Genomic DNA, 11330 nt, shown 5'->3' with positions numbered 1-11330 from the left:
GTTACTGTAAAAATACAAGCAAATCGTTAACAGTGTACATAAATACTGCCTTTCTTAAATTGCTAAGCGATCATGTTTGTTAAATCGTTTTGTATTTTGGGATGGCTATTTTCACGAGGCCGCGTTCACTTATCATAGTTTTAGTGTGGGACTTATGCATAACTGCATTATGTAAGTGATTTTTTATTTATTTTTACGAATAATATATAACTCCCTTAACTCTTATTTGCTTAACCAAATTATTTAGCCTTAATTATGCGTGCGTGTTGTTCTTTTATTATATTTATATAGGCTATTATATAATTTAAAGTAATGCATTAATATAATGAATTTATAAATGATTGCAAAATTAAGATGTGTTCTTCCAGAACTGTATACTTTACATTATAAAATAACCCAACAGACTCAGATCATTAGAATCAAGTCAGTTAGAGATAACAAAAGTTGTCTCAAAACAAGGTTCTTCTGCGATAAGAAACTATGCCACGTGAAGCCGCAGGCATCAGATGCTCTTCAATATTAGCTACTTTTACATCCAGATTAAAAACACAACTAGTCGTTCATTTGTCTTCCTTTTCCTTCCGTTGCACATTTGATTTCCTATTTATTGTTATTTTCTATTCTTAAGTATGTGTGATTTAAAAGAATTAACGCTTTTTGAAGATCTCTTTTGCATATCCTTCTTTTTTTGTAATTTATATATAAATCACCATTAACTGTTTGAAATGTGCTATATAAATAAACTTGCATTGCCTGTATGTATGTAAATCATTAAATGGACGCCAATTGACAACAAGCCTACCCCAATTCTAAATGTACCGCAAACTCTTAATTTGATTGAAAATAGATGCCCTTACGATCTGATGTGAGATGTGCAAAAAGAGGTAAAGTATTCGATGAGCGCTCTTACGCGCCACCCTACTAGAATGAATGCGCAAACAAAGTCGTTTTTCATCGTGACTTCAGTCAACATGGCGGTATCGATCCCTATAACATTACCAGTTACGCAGCATTTGTTAAAGCGTATTACTCAGCGCCGCCGCTCCCACCAGGCGCATCTGTGCGTAGGGGCACCAAAAATAGCCTAATAATTTTTTTTATCTAATGTTATTTCATTAGGATATAGAAAAATCATAATGGAATTATGCTTAGCGAACCAAAATGGCTAGCAGCGGCACCGGTATTTCTTGTACAAAGGAATTGTTAAGCAACTTAAAGTAGGCTATTTAGCATTACAATGACTGATCGCCGTTTCAATGTAATATTTACATTGAAACGGCGCTTCAGAGCAGCAAATACCAGGACAGTCAGGTACAAGAACAGTTTCTTCCCCCAGGCAATCTACCTCATGAACAGTTAAATGTTCCCCACTTATGCAATAAAAATGTGCAATATCCTTATATTTATTGTTACCCCTCCATCCTAGTACATCCCTGCATCTACTTAATCCTATCCCATTATAATTTCTAGCACAATTGTTTATACACTTATTTATTTGCCTATTTCTTTTCTGTGTGTTGTTGTCTCTGTGTACTGGAAGGTTATGTCACAAAAACAAATTCCTTGTATGTGCAAGCATACTTGGCAATAAAACTCTTTCTGATTCTGATATTTATATCATTGTTGTTGTTATTAGTGCCCTTAACAGACAATTACAAGACAAGGAAGTTTTGCTTTTTATACTTCGTTGTCGCAGCACCCCACCATCATACACGAGCTTGAGGTTTAGAAGTTAACTTCGTTTTTTACCTTTCACACCAAGAACAATCAAAATGTGAATTTGTCAGCATCATTACTCCAGTCTTCAGTTTCACATGATCCTTCAGAAATTATTTTAATATAGCAGTTATTAATAATGGCTCATATTATCAATTTTGAACATCTATTTTTATATTCCTGTGCAAATCAGCATACTAGAATGGTTTATGGAGAATCACGTGACACTGAACATAACGATGCTGAACATTTTTGATAACGTATCACATATTAATATAGACAACTGTTATAACAATGCACTTTTTATTACAGCCTCAACTAGCAGAATAAAATGTACTACATAGGCTAAACTCAAACCTCAATTAGCACCATGTAAAATAAACAATATTACGCCTTTCCAAAGCCTATGGAGCCTTTTGTGGCAAGCTACAACAGCCACAGTAGCAGACTTAGGCCGCAGCTATTGCATGCGTAAAGGCCTTAGACCGTTGGCTTGTAATAAGCGTTTCTTGTCATTTAATAAGTTGCCAGCAACAGGTAGTGCTCCAACATTTAAAAACACGACTCAATAGAACAATTCAAAAGGAGTGAAGAATACGGTCGGACCGCGGAGTCGAACTCCAATCGTTAAAAGAGATGAAGCTCCGCTGCTGTGCACGCAGTCCACTACGCCACCGCGGATGTCAAGCATGACGAGCTCCAAGTCACATAAAAGCACAAAGTGTCACGAACGTGCTCGTTCAAAAGACTATTATAAACGAAAAGGAGGATAAACGCGCTCAATGGAAAAATATCACATGATGAAAGTCTAAGCATTATTCGCAATAAAGTTAAAAACAGGAACACTTATTCAGATCGACATTCTACTACACATGTCTTTGTGTTCATTGGAGGGTCTGGACTGTGTAGAAAAGGCGGGGCTGATTTTAATATTATAAAAAACGCCGCTTTTTACGGCGTCTTTGTTACACGGAAGCGCCGTAATTTACGGCGTAATATGGAAGTTCTAACGGCGAAATGAACGGCGTTTCGCATTGCATTTAAAACGCCGTAATTTACGGCGTCTGTACGTCTTAAACGCCGTAATTTACGGCGTCTGTACGTCTTAAACGCCGTAAAAGCAGGCGTCATATGAACTCTGGTTGATGGCGAAATATGACCCAAACGGCTTTCCATATAAAACACTCGCACGCACATATACACTCGATGCGTGCGAAACACATCTATAAACACTTGCATGTACAAATACACTCGACGCGCGCGAAACACATCTATAAAACACTCGCACGTACATATACACTCGACGCGCGCGAAACACATCTATATTACACTCGCACGTACATATACACTCGACGCGCGCGAAACACATCTATAAAACACTCGCACGTACATATACACTCGACGCGCGCGAAACACATCTTTATTACACTCGCACGCACATATACACTCGACGCGCGCGAAACACATCTATATTACACTCGCACGCACATATACACTCGACGCGCGCGAAACACATCTATATTACACTCGCACGTACATATACACTCGACGCGCGCGAAACACATCTATATTACACTCGCACGCACATATACACTCGACGCGCGCAAACACATCTATATTACACTCGCATATGGCAAGCCAAAAGGGTCAGAATTACGGCATCGATTAAACGCGTTTACATCTCAACGCCGTTTTTTACGGCGTTTTAAACGGTAATTGCGGCGCAAAATACGGCGTCTCGATTCCAAACGCCGTAAAAACCGCGCGAAAAGCCTTTCATAACGCCGTATTTAACGGCGTTTTAAGGTGCCCGAAAAACGCCGCTTTTTGCGCCGCTGTCTTGCCATATGACGCCGTAAAAAACGCCGTTTCGGTTGCACAGAGCGCGCGTCATTTACGGCGTTCTGTCTGTTGTATAATGAGCCCCTCCCACTGATTTACAAAGCCAGTTAATTTGAACTGTTGTCAACCAATCACTGATGAGCTGAGCCAGACCAGACCAATTCACCACCGATCATTTTACAGGATTTTACTATGTGCGCATAGTTCATAGTATTTGTTAACATTAAACAAATCATTGCTTGCTTTCTGAAGAAACTAAGTTTTCTCTTTGGTAATTTAAAGTTACACAACGTGGTCAGCAATTGTATATAGGCCAACCAATCCCATTCATACTTAACGGATCAGATCTCTGTCATGTAATATACAACAAGTGGAGCAGTGTGATTGATGGGTAACTTTACTTTATTTTGGGAATTGTTACTGATTGATATATAGAGATTTTCCTCTGATTTTATATTAGTTTGCTGTGTTTTTCTTTAGTTTGTGGTGGATTGGTTTATTATATTGTTTGCTGTGATATTGCTGGACACTTAATAGCACGGTTTCCCTCTATCACAAACTGTAACGATCAACACTGATTGACACACCTGTAAACCCTGATCATTTCAACTATTTCATTGGCCAGCTGATAAGACCATTCCAAATAAATAGGAGGCTAGAGCTCTTACCAGGAGGGGAAAAAACGCTCTGGATGGACGGATGTGCTGAGTGCTGGTGTGGACTGGCGTGGACTGGCTTGGTAATTTGATTCTCCCTCAGCGTTGTGGTTGACTGGATAATCTGTGCTTTGGTGGAGCTGACTCACAGATCTCACAGTGTCAACGCTCACAAAACCTCAGACTAAAGGGAAGTGGTCCTTTTCTTCCACACTGATGTGTGTTGTTTTTAGTATTGAGCTGAAGACCCATTCTAGTTATTGCTTATTTTTGTGAAGGTGCCAGGTCCGGTGGTCAGCGGCAGTATTGTTGATGGACCCATGTGAAGTGCAAGGAAGCAGCGCAACAACACGTTATCTACTCAAAGTCCTTCTGACAGGGGAAACACTGAGCTAAATCCAGACGGGACTGGATTTGGGAATTGTTCACCCTGGGACAGAACATTGGACAAACCCTGATTTTATTGTTTCCCTGGGTCTTTGAGGAGATGTCATTTTAATAAAGTTAACTTATAGAAATAAAACACAATTTTTATATATATTTCGTGACGTTCTCGACTGTGTTGGTGTGGCCGGAAATCTATATTTGATTTATTTAACAGACTTCTAATCTGTTAATTCTGCATTGTCTAAGAATCATATGAGCGTCCACTCATGATGTTTCCTATTTTGCTAGAATGCCTTCTATTCTTTAACAGTCATGATGTTTAACTTGTGATACTCTCAGTGTTAAATTGAAATATTGTAGGCCTATACAATGAGCCATATGTTTAAAAAAGGGATTAATGATGGGTTAACCACAAGTAAAAACGTATGTGACTGCTTGAAATATATTGGTGGAAAGCCATGTCAAGTAATCAAAAGATAACAGGAACATGTCTGATTGGTTCTAGAAGCCCCCTTTGTACTAAAATGTACTATATCTATATGCTGGAAAATACTGTAATTTTTTTTCACACATTAAAGTGGTTGATTCTCCAAACTGTGCTGCCAAAATCCGTGATCCACATCCCAGTCCAGTTGGTGGCGGTAATGCACCTTAAATTGGTTTGATAACCGACATTAAACTCTACAGAAGAAAGACTTTGGAACGGAATTCCTCTATTGTCAAGAGGAAGATGCGATATGCAGAAGAGTTGAAGGCCACTATCAGAGCAACCTGGGCTCTCATACGGAAGCCGTAAAGTGCCAAACAAAACCAATCTAAAAGCCAAAAAACTCATCCTGAATCACAATTACAAATCTGAAAATGCATTAACAAACCATAAAGCACAACAACAAATTCCGGAAACAAAATAAGTCAGAAAACACAACGACAAATCGGTCAAACTGGAAAAGGTAGGTCTTTTGTGTGACGGGGTAGTTACTGCTGATTGGACGGAACCCCTGATAGTCTTATTTAATTAACTCTGCATATAGGAATTTATTGTGTGTCTGATATTTCACCTGTGTTTTGAATTCCATAACCTTTTATGTTTTACTTATAGTCATTTTTTTTCTTGTACAGCTGCTTTGTAACAATGAAAATTGTAAAAAGCGCTATATAAATAAAGCTGACTTGACTAATCATCAAAATTAAAAGAAATAACCATTTGAAGTATATCAGTCTGTGTGTAATGAATGAATATAATATACAAGTTTCACTTTTTGAATGGAATTAGTCAAATAAATCAACTTTTTCATGATTTTCTAATTATATGACCAGCACCTGTATATACGCTTAGCTACAAGCAGCCACATATAAAATTACACATTTGCAAATACAGGGGCCATCAGAAAAGACGTGGAAATCACGGCCAGATGACGACAAGGATGTCAGATCCACTCTCAAATTTGAACTATTTTTCAACCATGACGGCACGTGTCGAACTGACGTCATTTTACGGGCGTTAAACGTCCAGATGTTTAGCCTACAGACAAATCTGACCATACCATTGTTCTGAATTCATTCACAGAATTCATTGAAACCCTTTACACAAATTGAATGGCACAAAATATCCCATTTTGAAGTGCTCTGAATATGTTTATGATGTAAGAATTAATTACTACTAACACGAGTCAAAACCAAAAAAAGTTCGTTTAAGTGGGCGGGCCTTGAATACGAATACCGCGCAATTTAGGTAAATTCATCAAGGCAAGACTCAGTGACGGCGACAATATGCACTATGGCGGATGGTGGAAATCGATTCAGGAGAAGAATTAACGACATTCGCGACAAAATGAATGCTCAGTTTAACCGACTGCTTAATGAAGACCCCCCAGAGGAGGAACAGCCAAGTCTTGTAGATAGGTTTGTGATCCCATTTAATTAAGGGTATTTTCAAATAATATCTCAATATTCTTTAGAAGTTTAATATTAAAAAAATTAATAATTATTTTTATTAATTGCCAATACACACAGAAATGTCAATAATCACAGATATGATCAAATATGCTCGAACGATACTTTTATTTTAACGATGCACACACTTGTGCAAGAAATGCTGAATTTTGTTAAGAGTTGTCACAGGGATGACGTGATTATGTGTGCAAAACTAGGGGCATGTTCAAGCTCAAGCCGGTGCGCAACGTTTTGCTACGACACAGCAGTACACATTTCCTGGAAACGGTTTGCAACGGTGTGCAACTGGGTTTGAGATTCGAGCTGCATCTGAATTCGCTCACTTCTGCACTCATTCACTATTCCCTAGTGGATGCTAAACCGCCCAGTACATGGGGAAGAAGTGAATGAAAATGAGTAAACAATTTCGGACACTGACATAATATATCCTGCGTCTGAAAGTAAGCCTATACTGTCACGGACATTTGTCATAACGCTTATATTACACTTATGTGGCTTAATGGATTGTTTTATAAAATTCAAAAGTTATTTTTTACATTATTTGTAACGTTTATTGTATTAGTTTTAAATAAAGAGAACAAAACAAATGTTTGTAACGTTACTATTACATTTATTACGTTTAATACGATTACTTTATATTTTTAAAATAAACACTGCTATATATAACATTCAACTAATCTGTTTATTCTCAAAAAGTAACAAAATAACTGTCAACAAGAACAAACACAAGTGTATAAACGTACCTTATGCATTAATGGTCACTCTCATCCAGCTGATTCTAATCAGATGAGTGTAGGCCTACATCGAATGTATGCTCAAAATTAGAATGCATTGTGGGAAAAAAGTAGTTGTTGTTTACTCAGAATTCAGACAACACTACAAAATGTCTGACACCCGATATAGTGCACTATATAGGAGATAGGAGGCAAATTCAGGCACAGCTATATTTTCTCTTTTTTGGTGGGTGTTTCAAGTGCGTCAGCCCCATCAGCAACATGTATATAACCCATGTGGTCTTAAAGAGACAGCTTGCACAATGGGTCAAAGTAAAGTAGTTTAAATGTTTCCACTGCAGCTCAGTTTACGAACCAATTGAAGATATAAGAAGACATGTATTTAGCAGTATTCAACACGTATTTATAACGATTTCATGGGGCTCTGAAAATTATTCAAAAAGAACACAAAGAATGGCCTTCACAGCTGCCATGGTTAAATTCTTTTGTCATTACAACAGGGTGTTCAACCGCAACACCGTTCCCATTTAAAAAACGTTTTGCAACGTTTTGTCGGGGCTGAACGCAGCCCTGGTAACCAGTTAGCATTTTTGCACATCCGATTCCATCGATTTCAGGCAATGACGTGTAGCCTGTGTACTGTTTGTCATGGACATTCATTATAAACTTAACAATTGGCTGTATTATACCTTTGTGGATTGTTATATAAAATAATAAAGTTAATTTTCACTTTATTTGTCATGTCTATTGTTTTAGTTTATAATAAAGGGATCAAAACAACCATTATGTCGGCCTAGCGAGGGATGTTTTTTGATCGACTGTCGACCTGGCTCAAGGTGTTTTTACATGTGTGTCTTGTCTAGTAAACAGAATAACGACTTACATGTTTTTAAGGTTTGAGATGTTTCGAAATTCCAGTGGTGGTGGGCCGATTCGCCAGCGAAGGCGCAACAGAGTAAGGGCACAAAGACAAATCACATTTAAAGTCTCTGTGCTTAAAAACTCCTCCATTTCCCATTATAGATCACATAGGGGTGAGTTCACATATGTGAATACTTTTATTAAAAACATTTTTAACATTACTATTTTTGCTTTTTGACATGAAAGCTGTCAAAATATATATTTTTTATATTTTCAGATTCCACTCCACCCTGCCGTGTTGTAGTGCGACGTGATTGTAATGAAGGAGAATTCAAGCAAGCCCTAAGAGATCATTTTCCTGATCTGCCTGAAGATTTTGAATTATGTAAAGTTAATGGCCAAAGACAGGTCATCCCTTTGCAATTGGAAAGTTTGAGTCCTGACCATATCTCCTCAAGCAGTGCATTGGGAAGATCTGCCCTTTACATTCGTGTGAAGGTGAGTGAAATATTCAGTAGAGTTCTAAAATATTCAAAACGTTATGCTGTCCAAAGGCCTTTTCTTGTTAAATTTTTTCTGGTTAAATTTGATCAGATAAAAAACTAATATTTGTTTGGGTTCTCAGTAAATTTGACATCTTCAATGAACAACAATAATATACTAAAAGTCCTTTAGTGTGGCTTAGATTTTACCTTTCTTTTCCTTTAAAAACCCAAATCACAGGTTAATGACAGTACCACAATTGCGGCCCTAGATGGGAGCAGCCAAACTGATCACACCACCACAAGTGCGCCCCCAGGAGGCAGCGGCCAGCCTGCCTACTCAGCCATAGATGCACCCCCAGGAGGCAGCAGCCAAACTGATCACACCACCACAAGTGCACCCCCAGGAGGCAGCGGCCAGCCTGCCTACTCAGCCATAGATGCACCCCCAGGAGGCAGCAGCCAAACTGATCACACCACCACAAGTGCGCCCCCAGGAGGCAGCGGCCAGCCTGCCTACTCAGCCATAGATGCACCCCCAGGAGGCAGCAGCCAAACTGATCACACCACCACAAGTGCGCCCCCAGGAGGCAGCGGCCAGCCTGCCTACTCAGCCATAGATGCACCCCCAGGAGGCAGCAGCCAAACTGGCTTCACCAGCACAAGTGCACCCCCAGGTGGCAGCAGCCAAACTGGCTTCACCAGCACAAGTGCACCCCCAGGAGGCAGCAGCCAAACTGGCTTCACCACCACAAGTGCACCCCCAGGTGGCAGCAGCCAACGTGCCTACTCAGCCATAGATGCACCCCCAGGAGGCAGCAGCCAAACTGGCTTCACCACCACAAGTGCGCCCCCAGGTGGCAGCAGCCAACGTGCCTACTCAGCCATAGATGCACCCCCAGGAGGCAGCAGCCAAACTGGCTTCACCATCACAAGTGCGCCCCCAGGAGGTAGCAGCCAACGTGCCTACTCAGCCATAGATGCACCCCCAGGAGGCAGCAGCCAAACTGGCTTCACCAGCACAAGTGCACCCCCAGGTGGCAGCAGCCAAACTGGCTTCACCAGCACAAGTGCACCCCCAGGAGGCAGCAGCCAAACTGGCTTCACCACCACAAGTGCACCCCCAGGTGGCAGCAGCCAACGTGCCTACTCAGCCATAGATGCACCCCCAGGAGGCAGCAGCCAAACTGGCTTCACCATCACAAGTGCGCCCCCAGGAGGTAGCAGCCAACGTGCCTACTCAGCCATAGATGCACCCCCAGGAGGCAGCAGCCAAACTGGCTTCACCACCACAAGTGCGCCCCCAGGAGGTAGCAGCCAACGTGCCTACACCATAACAAGTGCGCCCACAGCAACTCCAGTGTAAGTACACCCCAGCCATTACGATCTTCAGGCTAGGTTCATAATCGTAAGTGGACATTTCAAAAGCAAGATGTCAACATGTGTTTTATTTCTCACTGAAATTCTGAATATGTTTTTAATTTGTTGTGTAAAATATGACTATAATAAATATATATTTTTACTTGGATATTTTGTGATCCTTAGAGAGGACTTCTATATGGACTCATCAGAGTCTGATATTGAAGAAATAATCCTGGCCTCTCCGGTGAGGAGTAATAGTCCAAATGTATGTATTCCATCCATCCGCAACACTGGTTGTCTTCAAATTTTATTATCAAGTTGACATAGTTGTGAATCACCCATATGATAAATCATTTTTTTGCATATCATATTTGGGTGGTAATTTGTATATTTTATATTTTCAGCTTGTCAGAGAACTGAAGGAAATATTAAAGGAGTTCCAAGAAGAGAATCTGGACTCTTTTACAAGTATTACTGTCATAGCACGCCGCAAACAAATTTTAAGAAGTGCATGCATGGCCTTATCAAGAGGCTACTTTCAATGGTACAAAACTCCCAATATTGAGTTTGTGGGAGAAATGGCAGAGGACTATGGAGGTCCAAGAAGAGAATTTTTCAGGTACATTAAAAGCCACATGTATAAAATGTCTCTACTGCCCTTTAAAGGTTTGTAACTAAGTATCAGTTCAATCTTTAAATGCATTGGGATAAAAGAGCAGCAATATTATTTTTTATGACATAGTAATGTAAATACATCCGTGTGTCAGTGAGACACATGTCAGACAAGCCTCTTTGCCATGAAATAATTATTGTCTCTCAGCACACCATATAGCTCACTGATTAACTGTCATTTGTTAAGGTTACTCCACAACAGACCAATCAGAATTTAAATTTATGCATTGGGCAGGGTCTTTCATCCAAAGCGACTTTTCTTCTTAGTTATACTTGAACACTAGCTAGTTTCTAGTAAATCCCGAATGCAATGAGTTGATAAAGAAGTCGTTTAAGTAGTAAAGTATCTTAACAGCATGTGTGTCAATGTTTGTATTGATAAGTTTCAAAATCTTTATCTCTCAGGTTTACAGACTTTTGTGACTTTCTGGCTTTAATATTTTCCTTTTCCTTAGACTCCTCATGATTGAGCTCCAAAGCACCCTTGGAATTTTCGAGGGCAAACCTGGGGAGCTGCTCTTCAGCTACAATCAGAAGGCTCTAGCTGAAAATAAATTTTATACTGCAGGAAAACTGATGACTTGGTCCATAGTTCACAACGGACCAGGCATCGGATGCATAAACAAGGAGCTCTTCCAGTTGATGTGTGGCCAGAAACCCAACCT

This window comes from Barbatula barbatula, assembly GCF_947034865.1.
Source record: "Barbatula barbatula genome assembly, chromosome: 6".
Lineage (NCBI taxonomy): Eukaryota > Metazoa > Chordata > Actinopteri > Cypriniformes > Nemacheilidae > Barbatula > Barbatula barbatula.
The sequence above is the reverse complement of the archived record's forward strand: the minus strand, read 5'-3'. Positions refer to the sequence as shown.